This window comes from Theropithecus gelada, chromosome 6 (assembly GCF_003255815.1).
Source record: "Theropithecus gelada isolate Dixy chromosome 6, Tgel_1.0, whole genome shotgun sequence".
Taxonomy (NCBI): Eukaryota; Metazoa; Chordata; class Mammalia; order Primates; family Cercopithecidae; genus Theropithecus; species Theropithecus gelada.
In genome coordinates, this window is record NC_037673.1 from 48,254,455 (window position 1) to 48,272,729 (window position 18,275).

General features: G+C 35.2%; 1 long non-coding RNA gene across 1 annotated transcript; it reads left to right on the top strand.

Annotated features, from left to right (window-relative positions):
• The first annotated feature begins 4,968 nt into the window (after positions 1–4,968).
• On the top strand, positions 4,969–17,039 carry LOC112626527. Its single transcript, XR_003119908.1, has 3 exons — positions 4,969–5,072; positions 8,894–8,949; positions 16,200–17,039. It is a non-coding gene; the product is annotated as an uncharacterized LOC112626527 (long non-coding RNA).
• The last annotated feature ends 1,236 nt before the right edge of the window (positions 17,040–18,275 follow it).

Below are 18,275 nucleotides of genomic sequence, written 5' to 3' on the forward strand. Positions count from 1 at the left end.
GAGACCCTCAACTGACGTTTTCCAGGTACTTAGAGCTTTATCTTCCTTCAGAGGACGGGGACGCATGATAGTTACATTATTCTTTTCTAATGTCTGCAGTTACTGACTAAATAATTCAATACTTATTAAAAAATAGTTTCCCAGTGAATATGTTTCCAGTTAATATATATTCCAATTAATAATAAAAACTCAAGTCTATAGTATATATAGGCTAGATTTAAAACAGTATTTAAGTACTATTTAAAATATTAATTCTATTTACTTCTAAAAATGACTTAATTTTATCGACTTTGAAAAATGAGTTGCGGCAGGTAATATAGCAGATAAAAACATGATCTTTAAAGTCAGCAAGATGATGGGAAGTTAGGCATTTTAATGTCCCCAAAGTTAAGTTTTGCCATTTGTAAAATTAGAAATAATTCATATTTCAACAGTTTTTAAAATGAGGAATAAGACTTTTTATCAAAGTCATTAACGACCTAAAACTTATATGTCTATGGTCCTCACTTTTCTCAATACCTTGGCAGTGTTTGGTGGAATTCAGCATTCCTTGCTTCTTCCCCTTTAGGCCCTGGGATAGCTTGTGCCTTATTTTGGTTTTCCTGCTGTCTCACTGGCTGCTTACTCTAGCCAACTCCTGTTCTGGGAGAACACCAGCAGTCTCATCAGCTCTTGTAGAACTTCACATGCTAACTCAAGGTTGACTGTATGTGGATAAGACTTTGATTTCTATCACCAGCCCAGATATTTCTCTTAAATTCCAGAATCGTATATCAAACTCCCTGCCTCACGTCTGGATATCTAATAGACATCACAGCCTTAACATGACCAAGTCAGAACTATTGATAAACTCTCTAAGCCTTTTTCATTCCAGTAAATTATTCACCCAGTTGCTCAGACCAATAACTTAGGAGTCATTGTTTTCTTTTCTTTTCCTCTCACCCCATACTTATGTAAGTTCAGTTAGCTCGACCTCCAAAATATATCTTTGATCTGTCCCTTTCTCACCAATTTTCCTGCTACAATCCTAGTACAAGATATCCTTGTCACATTCCTGTAAAACTGCAACAGTCTTCTAACTTGTTCTTTTATCTTCACATTTGCTCAGTTGCAGTCCATTTTCTACCTAACGCCTAAGGTGATCTTAAAGCATCAGATATCACGTTATACCCTGCATAAAGCCTTGGAGTGATTTACCATTACAAGTAGACTTATATGCAAACTCATCACAAGGCTTTTCATGATCCAGCCCCTACCTACCTGACAGACCTCCTCTCCCTGCTTTCTGTCCTTCTGCTTTAGCATTCTGGTATTTGTTCTGTCTTCCAAACATGCTGAGTTTGTTCCTTTTCAGGAGCTTTTACCACATGCTTCAAAGTTGGTTCCCAGATCTGATATGGCTACTTTCTCATTCCTTCAGGTGTTAATTGCAAGGTTGACTTTCAAAGGAAGACTTAAGTACTCGAATCAAAGCAATTCTCCAACTCACTCTCTACCATGTTATTTTATTTTATTTATATAGAGCACTTATCAATACCCGAAACTGTTTGGTAATGTCTTTCTTTAGTGCCTGTGTCTCCTACCCCTACCACTATGTTGTAAATATCTTACATTTAAAATTTAGTTTTCCTGAATATTGCTGTAAGCCCAGTGGCCAGCACTACCTTGGCACATTGTAAGGGCTGAATAAATGGCTACCGAAGTTGTATTGCTATTTCAGTTTAAGCTCAAACTCTCACTAATGCATTAATTAGTGGATGTTGTCTATTAATAATTTTTACCTTTATAAGTCTGTTTATTTTCAAAAATGAGTGTTACATCTAGATTAAAGTTGGTACTACTTGGAAATATTGGTTAACTTTGACTTCATTAAGAAAAGAAAAGACTTCTAACTATAAGATTGTGTGTTATTTACACACCTTCAGTTACCATCAGTATATATTATTGTAGAGCCACAGAAATGCAAAGATCTTGGAGATCAGCTAGTTCAACCACTTTATATTAAAGGATATAATCTAAGTAGAACCTTACCCCTAAACAAATAGCTTTATTAAATAATTGAAAATAGAATTAATTATATGACTAATTGTTTTTCCCTGCTGTAGGCATAAATCAGGTTTCGTTTTTAGTTAATGCCTCTTCCTTGCCCCCTTCTTCCAAGGTTCATCTGTACATTTTTATAAAATATTTGATTAATTTTAGTCATTTGAGGTTTTGGTTCTTGAGAGTGTTATTGAAAAACTGTGTAGATATATTCCATTGATTATATAATCTTTTATAAAGGCTCAGAATTTACTTTTACTAAGAGTATTGTAGTCCAACTGTGGATCTGATGTTTCTCTATAATATCAAAATGCATTAAAATGAACTTTTAATGGGTTAAATATCTTGATTAAAAGTTAACAGAATTATAGCTTAGAATTTACTTTCATAAAGTTTAAGCCACCTTGTTTGCCAAATTGAATTCAGGTAGATTATGAACCTGGGTTTTTCTTTTGCAATTTGATATGCAATAGTTCTTTCCAGGTATTTAATTGTCTGCACTAGATACTCTGCATCTCTGGGGCCCCTGCAAATACTACAGTCAATTGAGAATCTGGTTATTCATGCCATACTGCTCTTAATTCATCTTATTTTTACATTTGTATCAAACTAAATTAGTAAGTGGACCCATATACTAATATAAATGCAGCTAATGAAACTAAAAATTCATAATATATATGTATTTCCATTTTAAACATCTATTGAATTTGTCTTTTAAAAGAATTCTCTTTTTAGAAATTGGAATATTCACAATGACAGAGAAAAAAATCAACTATAGAAAAAAAGTACAAGGGATGTCAAACCAGTGAGAGAAAAAAATAAAGTTGTTCTTGATTCCCACTTGGATTAACTGTATGAGAATGAAGAATAAACTGTAATGAACATCTGCTACTGGCTCCTAAGATGGTAGGAAAGGGAGAATAAAATAAGAATTGCTGGATCAACTGCTCAGGAATTTGAAACCACAGGATATTGTAGTCCTTTGGGATTCTAAATATTCAGGCATCTGTTAGGTAGCAGATTCAGCTAAACATGGATCATCAAAGGAATTCCAGAGTTATGTTGAGGACAAGTTTATAATCCATAAAGGAGAAAATCAGCCACTGGGGAAGTTATCCTGGAAGAATGTAACGATTTGAAGTAGTTGTGCTACTAAGTAGTTGTTCTTGGAAAAAAGTATTTCCAAAAATTTAACCCCTTCACTTCTTCCCATCCTCACCTTGCCAAAAAGAATGCTAGCTAGCACCGAGGAGGCTGGTTGAGAAAACCAGTTGGGATATGTAGAAAGAAAATAACATCTATCATTAGGTGCTAATGGACTATCCCAAATGAACTGTAATCTAGGATCATTGCCTTAGTTATTTTCCAGCTACATTTTATAGTCACAAAAGGTAAGTGGTTTCCTTATTCTTCATAAGTATTTTATTTTCTTAAATTATTCTTTAAGTCATAGATTTCTAGAAGCAGAAATTGAAATGAGAAGCCCAGCCTTTCAAGGATGGAATAGAGATTGAATTCTCAAACTATGGACTCATAAAATGGTGTGGAACCTCTCACATGATTCTCACTTTATCATCTCAGTGATGTTAGTAATTCATTCTTTCATTCAACAAATTCTCATCAAGCACCTACTGTGTTAGGTTTTAAGAATACATTACTGAAGAGAAACAGGCAAGAGTTTCTATTACTATGGAAATTTCCTTCTTTCTCATAGGAAAAAGTGATTAGAAGTTTGCAGAGGGAAGGGTCTTCCAGAGAAGGGTGATAATCAGGTTACATCACATCAACCCATCTACCCCCCTCTTCTCTTCCCTTCAAGGGTAGGAGTTCTCTCAGGGAAACACCATTTTGAGGTACTTTTAAATATGTTTCTCCATTTTTATTAAATTTTTATTGTATTTAAGGCTGTATGTTTTGATATACAACATGATCCATGTATCTTAAACCCTCAAATGTATGTTCATATACATTTAGAAGTATAGTTTTAAAATTTTTCTTTATGCTCACCGTTTTTTCCCAAATAAGGAACCGACAATAAAAATGTGAACTTTCACACATTTGATTAAGTGGAAAATAATATACAGCTACCTTTTTATGTGCCTACTTGTAGGCTTGTGTAATCACTGATTCTTAGTGCCTTCACTGCTGATAGGTCCATGAATCCAGAGAAGACTTTTGGGGTACATGGTGAAGATGCTTTGGTGAAGGATCAGAGGGAAGGCAAAAAGTCATTTACAAGTCAGCTTCTTTACAAAATACATCATGGATTAAGATTTTGCCCTTTCTCCAGGATTCTTCTCATTAATGTTCATCGACCCTGTCTCCCCTCTGTCTCCTTCATATATCCCCTTTGTCTGCTTTGACGAATTTTATCTCCTAATCTGTAGAGTCCTTTGAAAAATTTAGTACCATATTAGATAAACGTTTTGTATGTTGGAAACCAAAATATGGCTCTGATGAACAGTTGATTTACCTGTAAATGATGCGATTTTCAGTCTTTTAAAGCATTATAGCCTTAGTGTTATTGTCATTTAAGAAACATTCTCTTGGCTATATGCATTTGTCACCACCAATTTCTAATATACCAAGTTGAGCACTATTTAGACTCTTTGGTTTTCCTCTCCTCAGTTAGCATGGTTACATCCTGGTCATTTTATTGCTCACTGACAGCTCTATTAGCTATTCCTCAGATTAATCAATTTTGATAGTTGGCTGGTTAAGTTTGGTGTGGGAAGGAAGTTTAAAACATTTGCTGACATAGGTTTGGTGGCCTATTCATAATTTTGATAACTGGGAACTTGCAGCAAATTTAGCACAGGTAAAATACATTAAAGCTCTAACCCTTCTGAAAATTCCCAGGGCTTATTTTAACGGGGTAGGCATAGTCTCACTGTATAGCTCAGATGGAGCCTTCGTATTTACTTTTACAGCGCACCTCTTTAAGAGAGAACATTCACAATGGAAAACAGCGGCAAGGGTTAGAAGACTTTTAAAAGGAAACTGTTAGTGCAGCAGTAAAATTTGGCCAGGTAATTTTTTTTTCTCTCTCTCATTAGATTTCAATCTTCTTTAGTATTATGACTTATCCAAAACAGACTAGCATTGAATCAGAGCTTTCAGTTTTTCAAAAATTATGACATGTTTGTCTAAACTCTATTTTAACTTGCCTAACTGTACTCTGGGCTTGAACCTCAATAATTCTTTTATTAACATTTTCAGAATAAGAACTTCAAATGCTTGAGCTATGTCACTAGTTAGGTCTTCTAAAGATTTATTGAACTTAAAATTATTGGAATCTCTTTAATAGCTCCATCAGTATAGAAACATGAGCTCTTATGTTTATGTATTTTTCTTTAGAAAAAACTTTTTATTATGAAACTTTCCAAACATAACCCAAAGTAGGAAGTACAATAAACCTCTCCATGTATGCATTCCCTGGCTTAAACAACCATCAACATTTCGCCATTTATGTTTATGTTTTAACAATAATGATTACTGGATATTAAGAGGAACGATCATGTGCTATTTTTAAAAGTGCTAGTAATAATCCTTAGTTGGTAAAGAACCATGATTTTTGGTAAATTTTATTTTAACAAGTAGAATTTATGAATTACAGTATGCTAACTAGATATGCTATATTTTAAAAATTAGTTACTATTTCTGTATTTTTGTAAATATCACTGAAAATATTACTGGAGTAGGAAGTTTTGTTTTCCAAATGTCAGTTGTTCTTTTCTCCATTCCTGGTTCAAAGCCAACACTATCAGAAGGGAGACAAGTTGGCAACTAGCCTAAATACCAGTGGGGATACATCGTTTCTTCTGGACTTATATTCTAAAATAACACCTTAAAAATCTGTAGATAATTAGTGTAGCAATCTTGAAAATATTAATTAAGAAAAGAGCTAATAATTACTATGCTTGAAACTGAAAGTGATATAATTAGACTTAAACTGTGAGGTTTTTATTTGAAATTCATTAAGACCTTGAATGACTTAGTTGGCAAAGAGAAATTCTCCATTTCTATTATTAAGTCTTTACTAGTTAATAGAAATGTAAACAGGTTCAAATGTCTGTTTACTTATAGATTGTCTTGCCTAATTTCATCTCATTTTAATTATCTGTAGATAAAATGTTTTATTTACAATAATGGAATTTATAGCAGAGCTGGTCACATTTTGACAGAAAGTGAAGAAATTTGATCATGCCAAACAGTAGTATACTTTAGGCATACAGATTTTTAAACTAAAATTTTGAAATATTTTCTACAGGTATACATTAAGTTTTTCCCAAATCATTGTTTATGTACATTAAACAATGCTTTGAATTTCTTCCCTCCCCACCCCTGCTCAAAACAAAGAAACCTGTAATAGTACAGTAGGAAAAGACAGAAGAACTTTCTCTCTCGAGCTGAATGATGCCAGTTTGAATAGCTTGGTGCTGACAGGCTGGGTGAGAGTTGAGGAGCTTTGATTGCTTACACTACCCTTGTTCTAATGGATGATGATATCCCTGTGAAATACATTGCCCCGGTCTGCCTGCAGAGAACTTAACCGCATCAGTCAGCCTCTCTTGCCTGAACCTATGAGGTCATCATTATTACTTCATTTTTTATTCCTACATAATCCAAGCTGAACTTTAGAAGGCTTTCTGCTTTTCCCATCAGAAGTTATTACTCTGAAATACAGAAATAACCTGAGAGATCTTTTATGAAATGTATCCTCTTCTGTTTGTCCTAAGTATGCAGTTGAATCTATGAACTAATTTTCTGGGCAACAGATTCACCAAATCCAAATTAATCTCAGGTGAATCAAATAGCTTCTTTCAATGCAGATGCTCGTTTGGATAAAAAAGAGACATAATTTAACAGAACGAGAGTGGTAGCACAGTGGAGAAGGAAGATGGAGTTTGGTAAGAAATGAAAAAAGATTTTTTTTGAAAGAAAACAATTGCTAAACTAATGAAAGAATGAAAGAGATTGTTAACATCACCAACTCAAGCAAATTATTTGAGAAATAGTAAATTTTATAAAATAAAATTCTAAAAAATGGCTAAGATGGCAAAAGAAAAACTAACCAGGTTGTATATTTTAAATCTATGCAGCTTATCATTGGTAAAATATACCTCAATAAAGCTGCTTTAAAAAAGAAATAGTGAATTGTGTCATCTTAGGAAAAGGGTAAAGAATATGGGTTTTAAAATTTGATGTGGATATGAACCTCAACACTACCACTTATAATTATAGTATCTTAGATCTTCCTTCCATCTATGACAGGAGTTGACTTTTTGTTTTTTTCTGTGAAATGCTGTGTAGTAAATATAGTAAATATGTTAGGCTTTTTGGGCCGTGCTGTCTCTTTAGTAACTCTCAACTCTGCCTTTGTGTGTGAAAGCAGCAATAGGCAATAAATGAATAAGCATGCTGTATTCCAATAAAATCTTATTTCTGGATACCAAATTTTGACTTTCACATAATATTTATGTGTTACAACTTATTGTGTGAAATGCTTTCCATTATTTAAAAGTAAAACCCAATCTTAGCTTGCCAACAAGAAAAACTCAGTGGAATGCATTTGGCCTTTGGGCCATGGTTTTCTGAAACCTGATTTAAGATAGTGGCTTTCATAGCGGTGCCAACAACACCAGCACTGCCTGTGAAAGCCTTCAAGATACAAATTATTAGGCCTTACCCTAAACTTACTGAAAAATCAGAAACTGTAGGGTGGGGTGCAACAAGGGTTTTAACAAGCTCTCTCTAGTTGATTCTGATGTACGTTAAAGTTTAAGAACCATAGCTCTGTAGATAATGCTATATAGCTGCTTTGAGTTCTTTTAAGAATTAATGAGATAATGAGTTGCCAGTGCCTGGCCTGATGTTTAACCACCTCAGCTGTGCTAAACACCTTTTAGCTGTTTATAATGGCTAAAGTAAAGTGGTTAAGTTTTGATCAAATTTTCCCTTCTTCTTAAAGCGGTGACTGTGTAAAATAGTTTTTTTTTTTTTGCAAGAATTCCAAAAGGAGTTTGCAAAACAATGAAAAGCAGATCATTTTAACCTTCTTTTAACTAGATTGATAAAACATGAGAATTAAGAAAAATCAAGTCTCAACAATATGACAGGAAATGAGTTTCCTGGAAAACAATCTCTTTAATGCTAACACTTCCTTTGGCCTGTTAATAATTAGAAAATAATAGAAATAGTGGTTTTGATGTCATAAATATTATAGCAGAATATGTTCTTGCTAAAAGAGCAAAATGGGAATTTAAATGTATAGAACAAAGGCACCTGCTACTCAGTGTTTCCTGTCTTTCCTTTCTCCATGAATGTGTGGGCACATGGAATATACTGGGACATGCTCAGTCAGCTTAACAGTCAGCAGCTGATGACTCATCCTGAGCCTGCTTCAGATAGGACTGATGTGAATGACAATGGCTGACACGGTATTACCTTGTAAAATAATTTATCTGTGCTTTTGTAGAACTGATGTCGTGGAAGCCTGCTTTCTTATGGAAACATTCATCATTACCGATTTAGGCATATTGATTTACGTTTCTTTGACTTTGAGCTTAATACTGAGTGTAAACGTTCCCAAATAGTCACAAGTGAACAGAAAACATAATGAATGTAAGAGCTGACATTTTTTATGAATATGAACTTCATAGCAAGTCATACCCACCCCAGTGGAGGGAAGAAAGAGATTCTACTTTTCTCGCAATTATCTAGATAAACACAAATTGAAAGCTTTTGCTGTGATTTATCTGGATAATTCTGACAATATAGGTTTATTAAAATGCTTCATACAAAGCATTCTGAATTTCATTTTGCTTTTATATTTGTGCATTTCTTGCAGATGCTCACAAAATGTCTTGGATAACAGCTGACCTTGTAATGTCCTCATCATGATCGGTGAGTCTGCAAAAGCAGATGAAATTTTTCTGTAAATTCAAGTGAGCTAGAAGTTAAAAAAAAAAAAAGTAGCTTGTACAAGTCCTCAGTATTAGAAGAGTTTTGTTAAAAGTTTTCCGTGTTTTGGTATTTTAATAAAAACCACGTTACGAGGCTTATTTCTCAGTTATATTCATTCCAATTGCCATTTTTGTGACAATCTTAGTAAACAAAGTTCAGATTTTTTTTCAGATTATTTTTCATCATTTTAGCCAGGAATCACAAGAAATGCAACAGGAATGATATCACAGCATACCTTTTTGTAGCACATTAATGCATTTTTGACAGCTGAATATTTCTGATGAAGAGAATATTTAGATTTCATTTTTGTATCTTATACAACATCTGGAACTTTAGAATATTTCTTTATTCAGTAAGCTATTCATTATGTCTGCAAAAATAGCCCTGATAGAAACTTATGAAAATGATTGTCAAGACTTTGCTTGGATCACAGTGAAGATTAAATAGTAATAACCATCAAGCAGTACAACATAGGCTTTAACCTCAAATATAAACAATACAATAAAGACGCTTCCTCTTTTCATATCTGCCAATTTCCTATGGTCATGCATAACTTTAATAACTAGATTAAATGCCTTGAACTCTACTGTGGGAAGCCCCGAATCCTCCCCATTATCTGTAGATTTTCTGGCATGCACAAGCTTCTGTGCAAGTGCACCTATGTACTGACGCTCACTCCAAGCTACCACCATTTGTTCTGTGGGTGCTCCCTGCCTAGACTGGCCCAGTTCACAGTGCTACCCCTCTCATTTCACTCAAGCAAAGAACCATAAACTGGGGTTCGTATGAGTGGCAACTTTTTATTATGGATTTGTGAGATGCAGAAAGTAGTTAGGGATCAGAAAACACTTCAGCATTAACATCAGGTACAGATATGTTCCAAGTAATTTGTCAACCACCCCCTCCGTAAGGAGTTTTTCCTCTCTGGGTGTACTCGCCGGCTCCAGCCTCCAGCTACATGCATGCCAGAAGCCCTCCTGCATTTTTTCCTAGCTCTTCCTCGCAACTCCCCTTTCTTCTCAATACTGGGTCCCCTCTTAGGTTGCCTGTAGCAAAGTCAAATTCTTCTCCTTTTAATAATAAAACAGAATAACAGTTCAGCACTGTGTTTGTTTTTTTTTTTCTTTTTTTCTTTTTCTATCTCATACTACCCATGCAGCCCTGCAAGGGACCTGACTTTTCTCAACCAAAGGTAACAGCATAAACCATTAAGGTATTTTTATCTTAAAAAAAAAAAAAAAAAAAAAGAAAGAGTCATTTTTTTAGGAGTGAATTATTTCCCGTCTCTGGAAGGCAAATCAACTGTAGTTTTTCCTTCCAGTTGCCATTGCTCTTTTTGTGATGTATAGGGGCATTTCTCTCCAAGGAAGCCTCTGTGCTGTCTTATAGGCACATTATGTTTTACCCTCTTCAGTACGTTCTCCGCACTGCTGCCAAATGATCTTTCTAAAGGGATAATTTGATCTTGACGTTCTTTTGGTTGAGCTATGAGTAACATCTCACTGGTCTCAGGACAAAGTTTCAAATCTCTAACAGATCTGACAGAGCTCTATGAACACCTGGCCCCTGCCCCACCACCTGCCCTGCACTAGGCTTAACTTGCAGGACTCTCTTTTCTCTCCTTTCTCTCAAGGTGCAGAGACTTTTGACTTCTGGAACAGAGCATGCTCCTTGCTACCACTGGTTCTCTGTGACTGTTATTTCTCTGCCTCAAAGATCCTCCCTGCTCCTGTAGTGATGTCTTAGTTATGTTCCAGATCTCAGCTTAAAGGTTTCTTAAGTTTGGGGCTTCTATGTGTCTCTATTGGCATTCTGCACTCTCCTTTGAACATTCATCAAAATCGTAATTCATTCATTTTGAAAGCAGGGTATCAGGTCGCTGTGGCAACTCCAGGCAGGGTTGCCAAGCATTGTCTGTGTACCTCTACTTAAGGCTTCTATGACGAAATTTCCCTTTTCTGTTTTGTTTACTGCCTCCCTCCCTCCACTGCCCCTCCAAATTTAGGGTAGCAATGCCTCCCCTCTGTTGACCTAGCCATGTTGCTCAAAACTGTCAAGCACTCTTCATTTCCTCTCTACACCTTCATGCTATTCTCTACCAGTTGAGATTCTGATAACATACTCCTAAACTGTTACTATTTTTTTCTAAGGTCTTGCATGAGTGTTTAATCATTTGGGCTTTTCTTTTGTCACCATCATCTTATCTTCATAATCTCTGCTCCAGCCATTCTTGATTATTTTTCTTACGTCTTCCCATGGGCCATGTTCTCTTTTACTCCTAGGGCCTCACACATGCTGTTTCTACAGTCAGAAAGGAGCAACCCACTCTTACACTGCTACATTCTCCCTTTATCTACCTAAACTCTGCTTATCCTTCAAGCTTTATTTTACATTTCAATTCCTCTGAGAAGTCTGTCCTCACTTTCTGTCTTTCCGACTCCCAGTCTAGGTAGAATAATAGCCCTCAAAGATGTCTACATCCTAATTCCTGGAACCTGTGAATATGTTAGGTTACATGGCCAGGAAGAATTAAGGTTGTATATGGAATTGATGTTGTGAAAGAGGTGACCCTGAGATGGAGGACAATTCTGGACTATCTAGGTGGGCCCAGTGTAATCACAAGGGTCCTTATGGGTGAAATAGGGAGACAGGAGGGTCAGTGTCAGAGAAAATTCCACTGGCCGTTGATGGCTTTGAAGACAGGAAGGGACCACAAGTTAAGGAATGCAAGTGGCTTCTAGAAGCTGGAAAAGACAAGGAAATGAATAGATTCTCCCCTAGAGACTCCAGCAGGAACACAGTCCTACGGAAACTTGATTTTAGACCAGTGGGACTTATGACTTTTGACCTTCAGAACTCTAATCTAATAAATTTGTGTTTTTTCTGTTTTTTTGTTTGTTTTTTTTTTTTTTCCTTTTTTTTTTTTTTGTCTCAGATTGAGATGCAAAAATTTGTGTTGTTCTATGTGGCAATTTGTTACAGCAGCAGAAACTGTTACTGTATTTTTTTCAGGAGTTTCCATAGTCTACAGTTTTTAATCATCCTGTATTTTAATTGCCTATCGGTTTATCTGGCCCTTTTAGTAGACTCTAAAGCCCACAGGACAGGACAATCACTGTTTTATTCACTGTCATTTAGCCTGTGCTAACTACAATGCCTGGAAGGTAGTAGGCTTTCAGTAAGTATTTGCTGAGTAAATTAATGGCAGATACAGAATTCAAACATGGCATCTTTGATACAGTCCAGCAGCAGTAGCTCTTTGGCTCTGAAGCAGATACTACTTGAATTTTTCTTTTTTTCTCTTGGAAATCTGCCTAAGATCATCTGAAATCAGATATAGCTTAGCCAACTTTAGTTATTTGAGAAAATTTTTCCAAATAATATTGATCCACTGTGTTATGACATCTTGGTTTTCATCTGGACAGAAACACATCATAAATGAATTTATTGGGTCCCCTTAACTTCTTCAAGCAGGAGAATGGCACATTTCTCATTTGCTATTAAGATCAGTTACATGTGTTTCCATGACACATTGTTCAGAAATGGCCAGAGCAGCTGGGTAATGCAAGGAATGGCTGCCTATGGGTAGGACATTGTGTTTCAGATCCCCAGTTGTTTACTCTTTCTGGAGCAAACAGTCTCATTTGAAGGTTATTTTCTCAGGTGAAATAGACACAGTTTCATCTGTTTCGGCCACTTACACAGAAAGACAGGAACGTCCTAGGATTCCTAGAGCAAATGCCATGACAAAGGGTGTTCAGGGCCTCCGCTAGCCTACACTTTTTATTCCTTCCTTTTTAGTATTTCTCTCTGATGAACAATTTGATGGGTGAATATCAAAAGCTATTGGAATTTAGTACATTATCACTCTCGATGCCTTACATTTTTAAGATCCAATGAAAGAAAGGAAGAAAAAATACCTCTTAATTGATTCTTTTATATCTTTGCCAAATACAGTAACTCTTATCAACTAAAATCACTAATAAATTAAAGCTGATTAGGGAACATTAGGAATGCTGTCAATAGATGTGTTAAAATCAGGGAAAAAGTTTCAGCAGTCATTAAGCCCTCAGGGGAGGAAAGATGTATTCTAGGAAATCATAACAATTGAAATGTATTTCTATTATTTTTTTCTGAAGACTCTTCAAGCACTTACACTGAATTCCACAATGCTTCAACTTCCAACTGATAGAGTATTAAACACTGTGAAGAATGTTAGTGTGGGAGACAGAGAAAGAACAGCATTTTTAATTTTTGTCCAGTCAACTAGTCGTTTTGCAGAAAATAATTTTGATAATGTTTATATGACCTTGAACATTTACACATATTTCATGAGGAGCTTAGAAGTAAACATTTTGATATAATATTGGGAGTTAAGGTTTAATAAAAGGGGAATTTATTTCCTTCAAAAAGAGCCTAATTACAGAAAATTAGGAGATTCAAAAAGTAGTCAATGGAACAACTTTTGGATCATGGGAAGCTTCACCAGATAGTTCTCTACTTCAGTTTCTGCAAAGATGGTTTTGTGAGAGGAAGCAAAGAAGCTGGGCTGCTTACTGAAGTGTGAAAACCAAAGCATTAAACAGGCTACTTTAACTCATCTCAGGCTGTCCTGAATTCATCTGGAGTGTGGGTAGGAACCTAAAATCTAGCTCCAGAGCAAAACCCACGTGGAAAGATTATCAGAAAGAAAATTTCTTTCCATATATCAGCAACTTAAGATCAGTAAGGTGAAAGATTTTGCAAAATAGTATGGGAAGCAAAACAGAGGAAAATAAGAATAAAAGTGAGCCATCTCAAAATTGGTTTTTATGTAAGAAGTGAAAAGGCAAATAAATCCCCTTGAAAAATATATCATATATCTACCATAATCTACCATCCCTTGAATCAGGCTGTCTAGGGATTGATGAACATATACCAAAATACATCCAGCCTTCCCAATGTCCTCATTTCACATTTACCCAACTAACCAGTACTTCTTTATCTCTTAGTTGTTCTATGGCTGAAAATAGGATTTAGGGTTGATAATGCCCAGATTTCTAGGCTATGAAGCAGTAGCATGTTTGCAGTGTTGGGTATTCCATTTGTGCATGGAATCCCTTCACACTGTCTTCTCTTTCTGTAGTGTCAGAACTGCCTGCCTTCCACAGTGTGTTTGCTGTGTTTTACGGGGTCCAACTAACTCTCTGTGTCATATCACTCTCCTAAGCATTCCCATGTGGAAATACAATGTCGTAATAATGCAGAAACAATTTAACTTTTAGTGCATTTAAAAGTAGATAGCATATATTTGCTTTTTTTTATTTTAAAAATGTTTATTCATTAAAAAAATTAAAAGCTATACATGTATGTGTGTAATATACGTATCCATAATATTCTAATTCTAACTATGCAGATAACCCCTATTGATGTATCTGAAAGGAATTTATGTTCTTGTTTGAAAAATTTGAGCAATTCAGAAAGACACAAGATAAAACTAAAAGACTTCTCCAAATCCCAGTTCCTCTGCAGCAAATTAACCATTCTACTGTGTACCCTTTTGAAAAAAAAGTTCTATGTAATATATATACACACTATATGCATGTGTACATGTAGATACGCATATACATACAGTTAGTGTATACAGTGTATATATGTTAGTGTGTATATAGTTAATATATGTATTATATACGTATATGTATATACGTATATAATATATGTATATATATAAACAACTAATTCTTTAACTTGCTCTGTTCATTAATATATCTTCAATATCTTCCCATATCAACATATATGGTTCTACTTCATTTTTTAAAAAAAATCATTATTTTTCAATGGAAGTACAATTTTTATATACAATGAAACACAATCACTTTAAGTGTACTTTTTGATGATGTTTGACAAATACATGTACTTATGTATTTACTAACATCACAATATAGTATATTTCTGTCAGCCTAAAATATTCCCTAATGCCCGAGCTATATTCCTTAATCTGTCTAGAAGTCTCCATTTTCTGATATTAATATGGCCACTCCAGTTTTCTTAAGATTAGTGTTTGCATGGCATTTCTTTTCCTATCCTTTAATTTTTTTTTTAATTTATTTATTATTATTATACTTTAAGTTGTAGGGTACATGTGCATAACGTGCAGGTTTGTTACATATGTATACTTGTGCCATGTTGGTCTGCTGCACCCATCAACTCGTCATTTACATCAGGTATAACTCCCAATGCAATCCCTCCCCCCTCCCCCCTCCCCATGATAGGCCCCGGTGTGTGATGTTCCCCTTCCTGAGTCCAAGTGATCTCATTGTTCAGTTCCCACCTATGAGTGAGAACATGCGGTGTTTGGTTTTCTGTTCTTGTGATAGTTTGCTAAGAATGATGGTTTCCAGCTGCATCCATGTCCCTACAAGCATATATTTGCTTTGATCGTGCTAGTATGGTCAAAATGAACAAAATTTGTGTAAGAAGACATATGCTGTGTGCAGAAAAGACAAGAAATGCACAGTTTATATTTTAAGCTCATCAGAATTTACATTTATTGTTAAATATGATGCATTATTTTGGAAGCTGATTTTCTTGGAAAATAAAGGCTTGTTTTTGAAAATAAGAGTATAAAATAAGCCCAAATTAGAAATATGTAACAAGAAAGTCTATTACAGCAAGAAAAATCTTACACTAAGTTAAATATTATATCTACAAGTAGACATCTTGTAAAAGAAACTCCTTACTATATGCAGTGGCTATGTTACTAAATATTGGCTGAATTTGGTGATACTCTATTTATCTGGCCTTTTTGTTGGCCAAGAGAATATTTTTCGAATTAAGAAATTTCCCAATTAATTAAAGATCATGCTAATGAAGAATGTAAAATTGTTTCCCTTTCCGTCTAACACCACAGACTGTCAGGTATTGAGTTCTTGCCTTTTCTCTTTCATGTTCTGATATCAGAATGATTGTTTTTGACAATAGCCTTTATAGTGGCATAGTTATTACTTGCTTTTTGGATTTGTTCTGGGCTGTTTGAATTTTAATTTATGCTGTTAATAGTGTGCCTTCACATTAGTACTGCATTTTTTTAACTTGCAATTTTGTTATTTTCCTTGGAATGCATATTTCTGGTTTACAGATGGTGTTGGTCACAAAAAAGAAATATAAATTGGTAGAAACTCAGACTTTTTTTTTTTTTTTTTTCATGACAGGAGGGGACAAAGAGGCTGAATTCCTATACCAGTCTATCTCCCAAAGACTATTGAAACACTTCATGAATTGTATCTGCAATAATATTAATCAAGACACAAAGGTCAAACCAGTAGAACTGCTGGCTTATTCTGGGCCTACAGTCCTATCCTCGAAATTTTGCTTTCTTCTTGTTGAGCTCCTTGAATTTGAGGAAGGCCAAGTGTGAGAGAGGATGGTGAAGAAAGGGTAAAAGTTGCTTGTAGCTGGGCATGGGCAACTCCAATGCCACCACAGAGATAAGTCTCTACCAGCTCAGGAGCTGGGAGAGGGCCCTGGTGGAGGAGAATTTGCATAAGGAAATCAGCAGCTCTGTAGTACACTTGTAGCACGTGACAGGAAAAATTTGTCGTTGGCTATTTACGAATTAAATCTTAATAAAATCCCTAGGTCTTCCCTAACCAAGTGCAAATGTCTTAAGAGGTTACCTATAATTTTGAACATCCTTTCAGCACATTTTATGCATAGTTAATGTGTGCAGTTGTGTCTAGGCACAGAACAGATTTACTTCTGTATCAATATTTGAGGCACTGTATATGGCACAGAGACCCCATTAGTCAGTGAAATTATGGCCTATTCAAGGAGATGAAAATTTAGTGAGAATCTTAACTAGGAAGACAACAAAGTTACTCTTTCAAAGAAATAATTTAAGTGACTTTGAAGAGAAAATAAGATTTTTTTTTTTAATGGAAAGTTTATTTTCCAAACTACAAGACAGTTAAATAGTTAGCATCTCTCTTAAACCCTAAATTTTAATTTATCACTCAGTGATGTCACTGATAGTCTCTAGCTCTTAATAAATGCAGTTCATCTTCTCGTGTGTCAGTTTTCTCATTTTAAAAATTAATTATAATGATAAAGCTATTTTTAAGTGATTTTTTTTTCTTTTTTCTTTTTTTTTCCTGAGACAGAGTCTCCCTCTGCTCCCTCCGTCACCCAGGCTGGAATGCAATGGTGTGATCTTGGCTCACAGCAACCTCTGCCTTCCGGGTTCAAATGATTCTCTTGCCTCAGCCTCCCCAGTAGCTGGGATTGCAAGCGCCTGCCACCACTCCTGGCTAATTTTTGTATTTTTTTGTAGAGACGGGGTTTCACCATGTTGGCCAGGCTGGTCTCAAACTCCTGACTTCAAGTGATCGACCTGCCTTGGCCTCCCAAAGTGCTGGGATTACAGGTGTGAGCCACCATGCCCGGCTCTAAATGATTCGTAGCATAATAGTAACACATTTGATGATACATGAACAACTATAGATAGAGCTAGAGGTAGAAAAAAAATGAAATGAAATTATTCCCTAGCTTTTCCTGGGTTGTAACAAATTCCCAGAACATTTGAACCCTCCACTGAATCTAGGTTTATGATATATAATTGAAGAGTAGACAGACATCTTAGGAACAAAAGTACAAAGAAGAAAGGGGTACATCAAATTGGTGAGTGAGCAGAAATAACAACATCCAGAAGGAATTTTCTACCCTGACTCTTATTTTTAGGAACACTTTCTACTCCACCTCCCTGTCTTCTGCCTTGCATCTTAAGCCCTAGCTTATCATCAACACTAAGTGTAAGATCAGTTTAGAGACCAGGGGAAGTGAAATATAATTTATTCAGCAAAACTTACAGAGATAATTTAGGGAATGTAAAAGTAATTTCATAATTTGGATTTTGGCCAGCAAATAAAAACTAATATCCAACTCCTTTTCCCACGACTAGGCGTGAGAATAATGATTTCATATCTCCTGTGAATTGCAACAATTACAACAATATTGTTGAATATTGAAGTAATTTTCCAGCCCTACAGGAATATGTAAGAGTTTTTAAAAGCAGAAAAAAAAAAAGACATCTAGAAGCAAGGTCAGACAGGAGAGTAACATTTTAAGGCGCCACTAAATAATTTTTGAAACCCCATTTGAAATTTATAAACTGATCATTTAATGGTTTTGGCTTTTATAAATATGATGTATATTCTTGTTTCTTGATTCTATAATCAAATGATAAATGATAATATAATATAAATAGCAGCAGGTAATTTTGGACATGATCA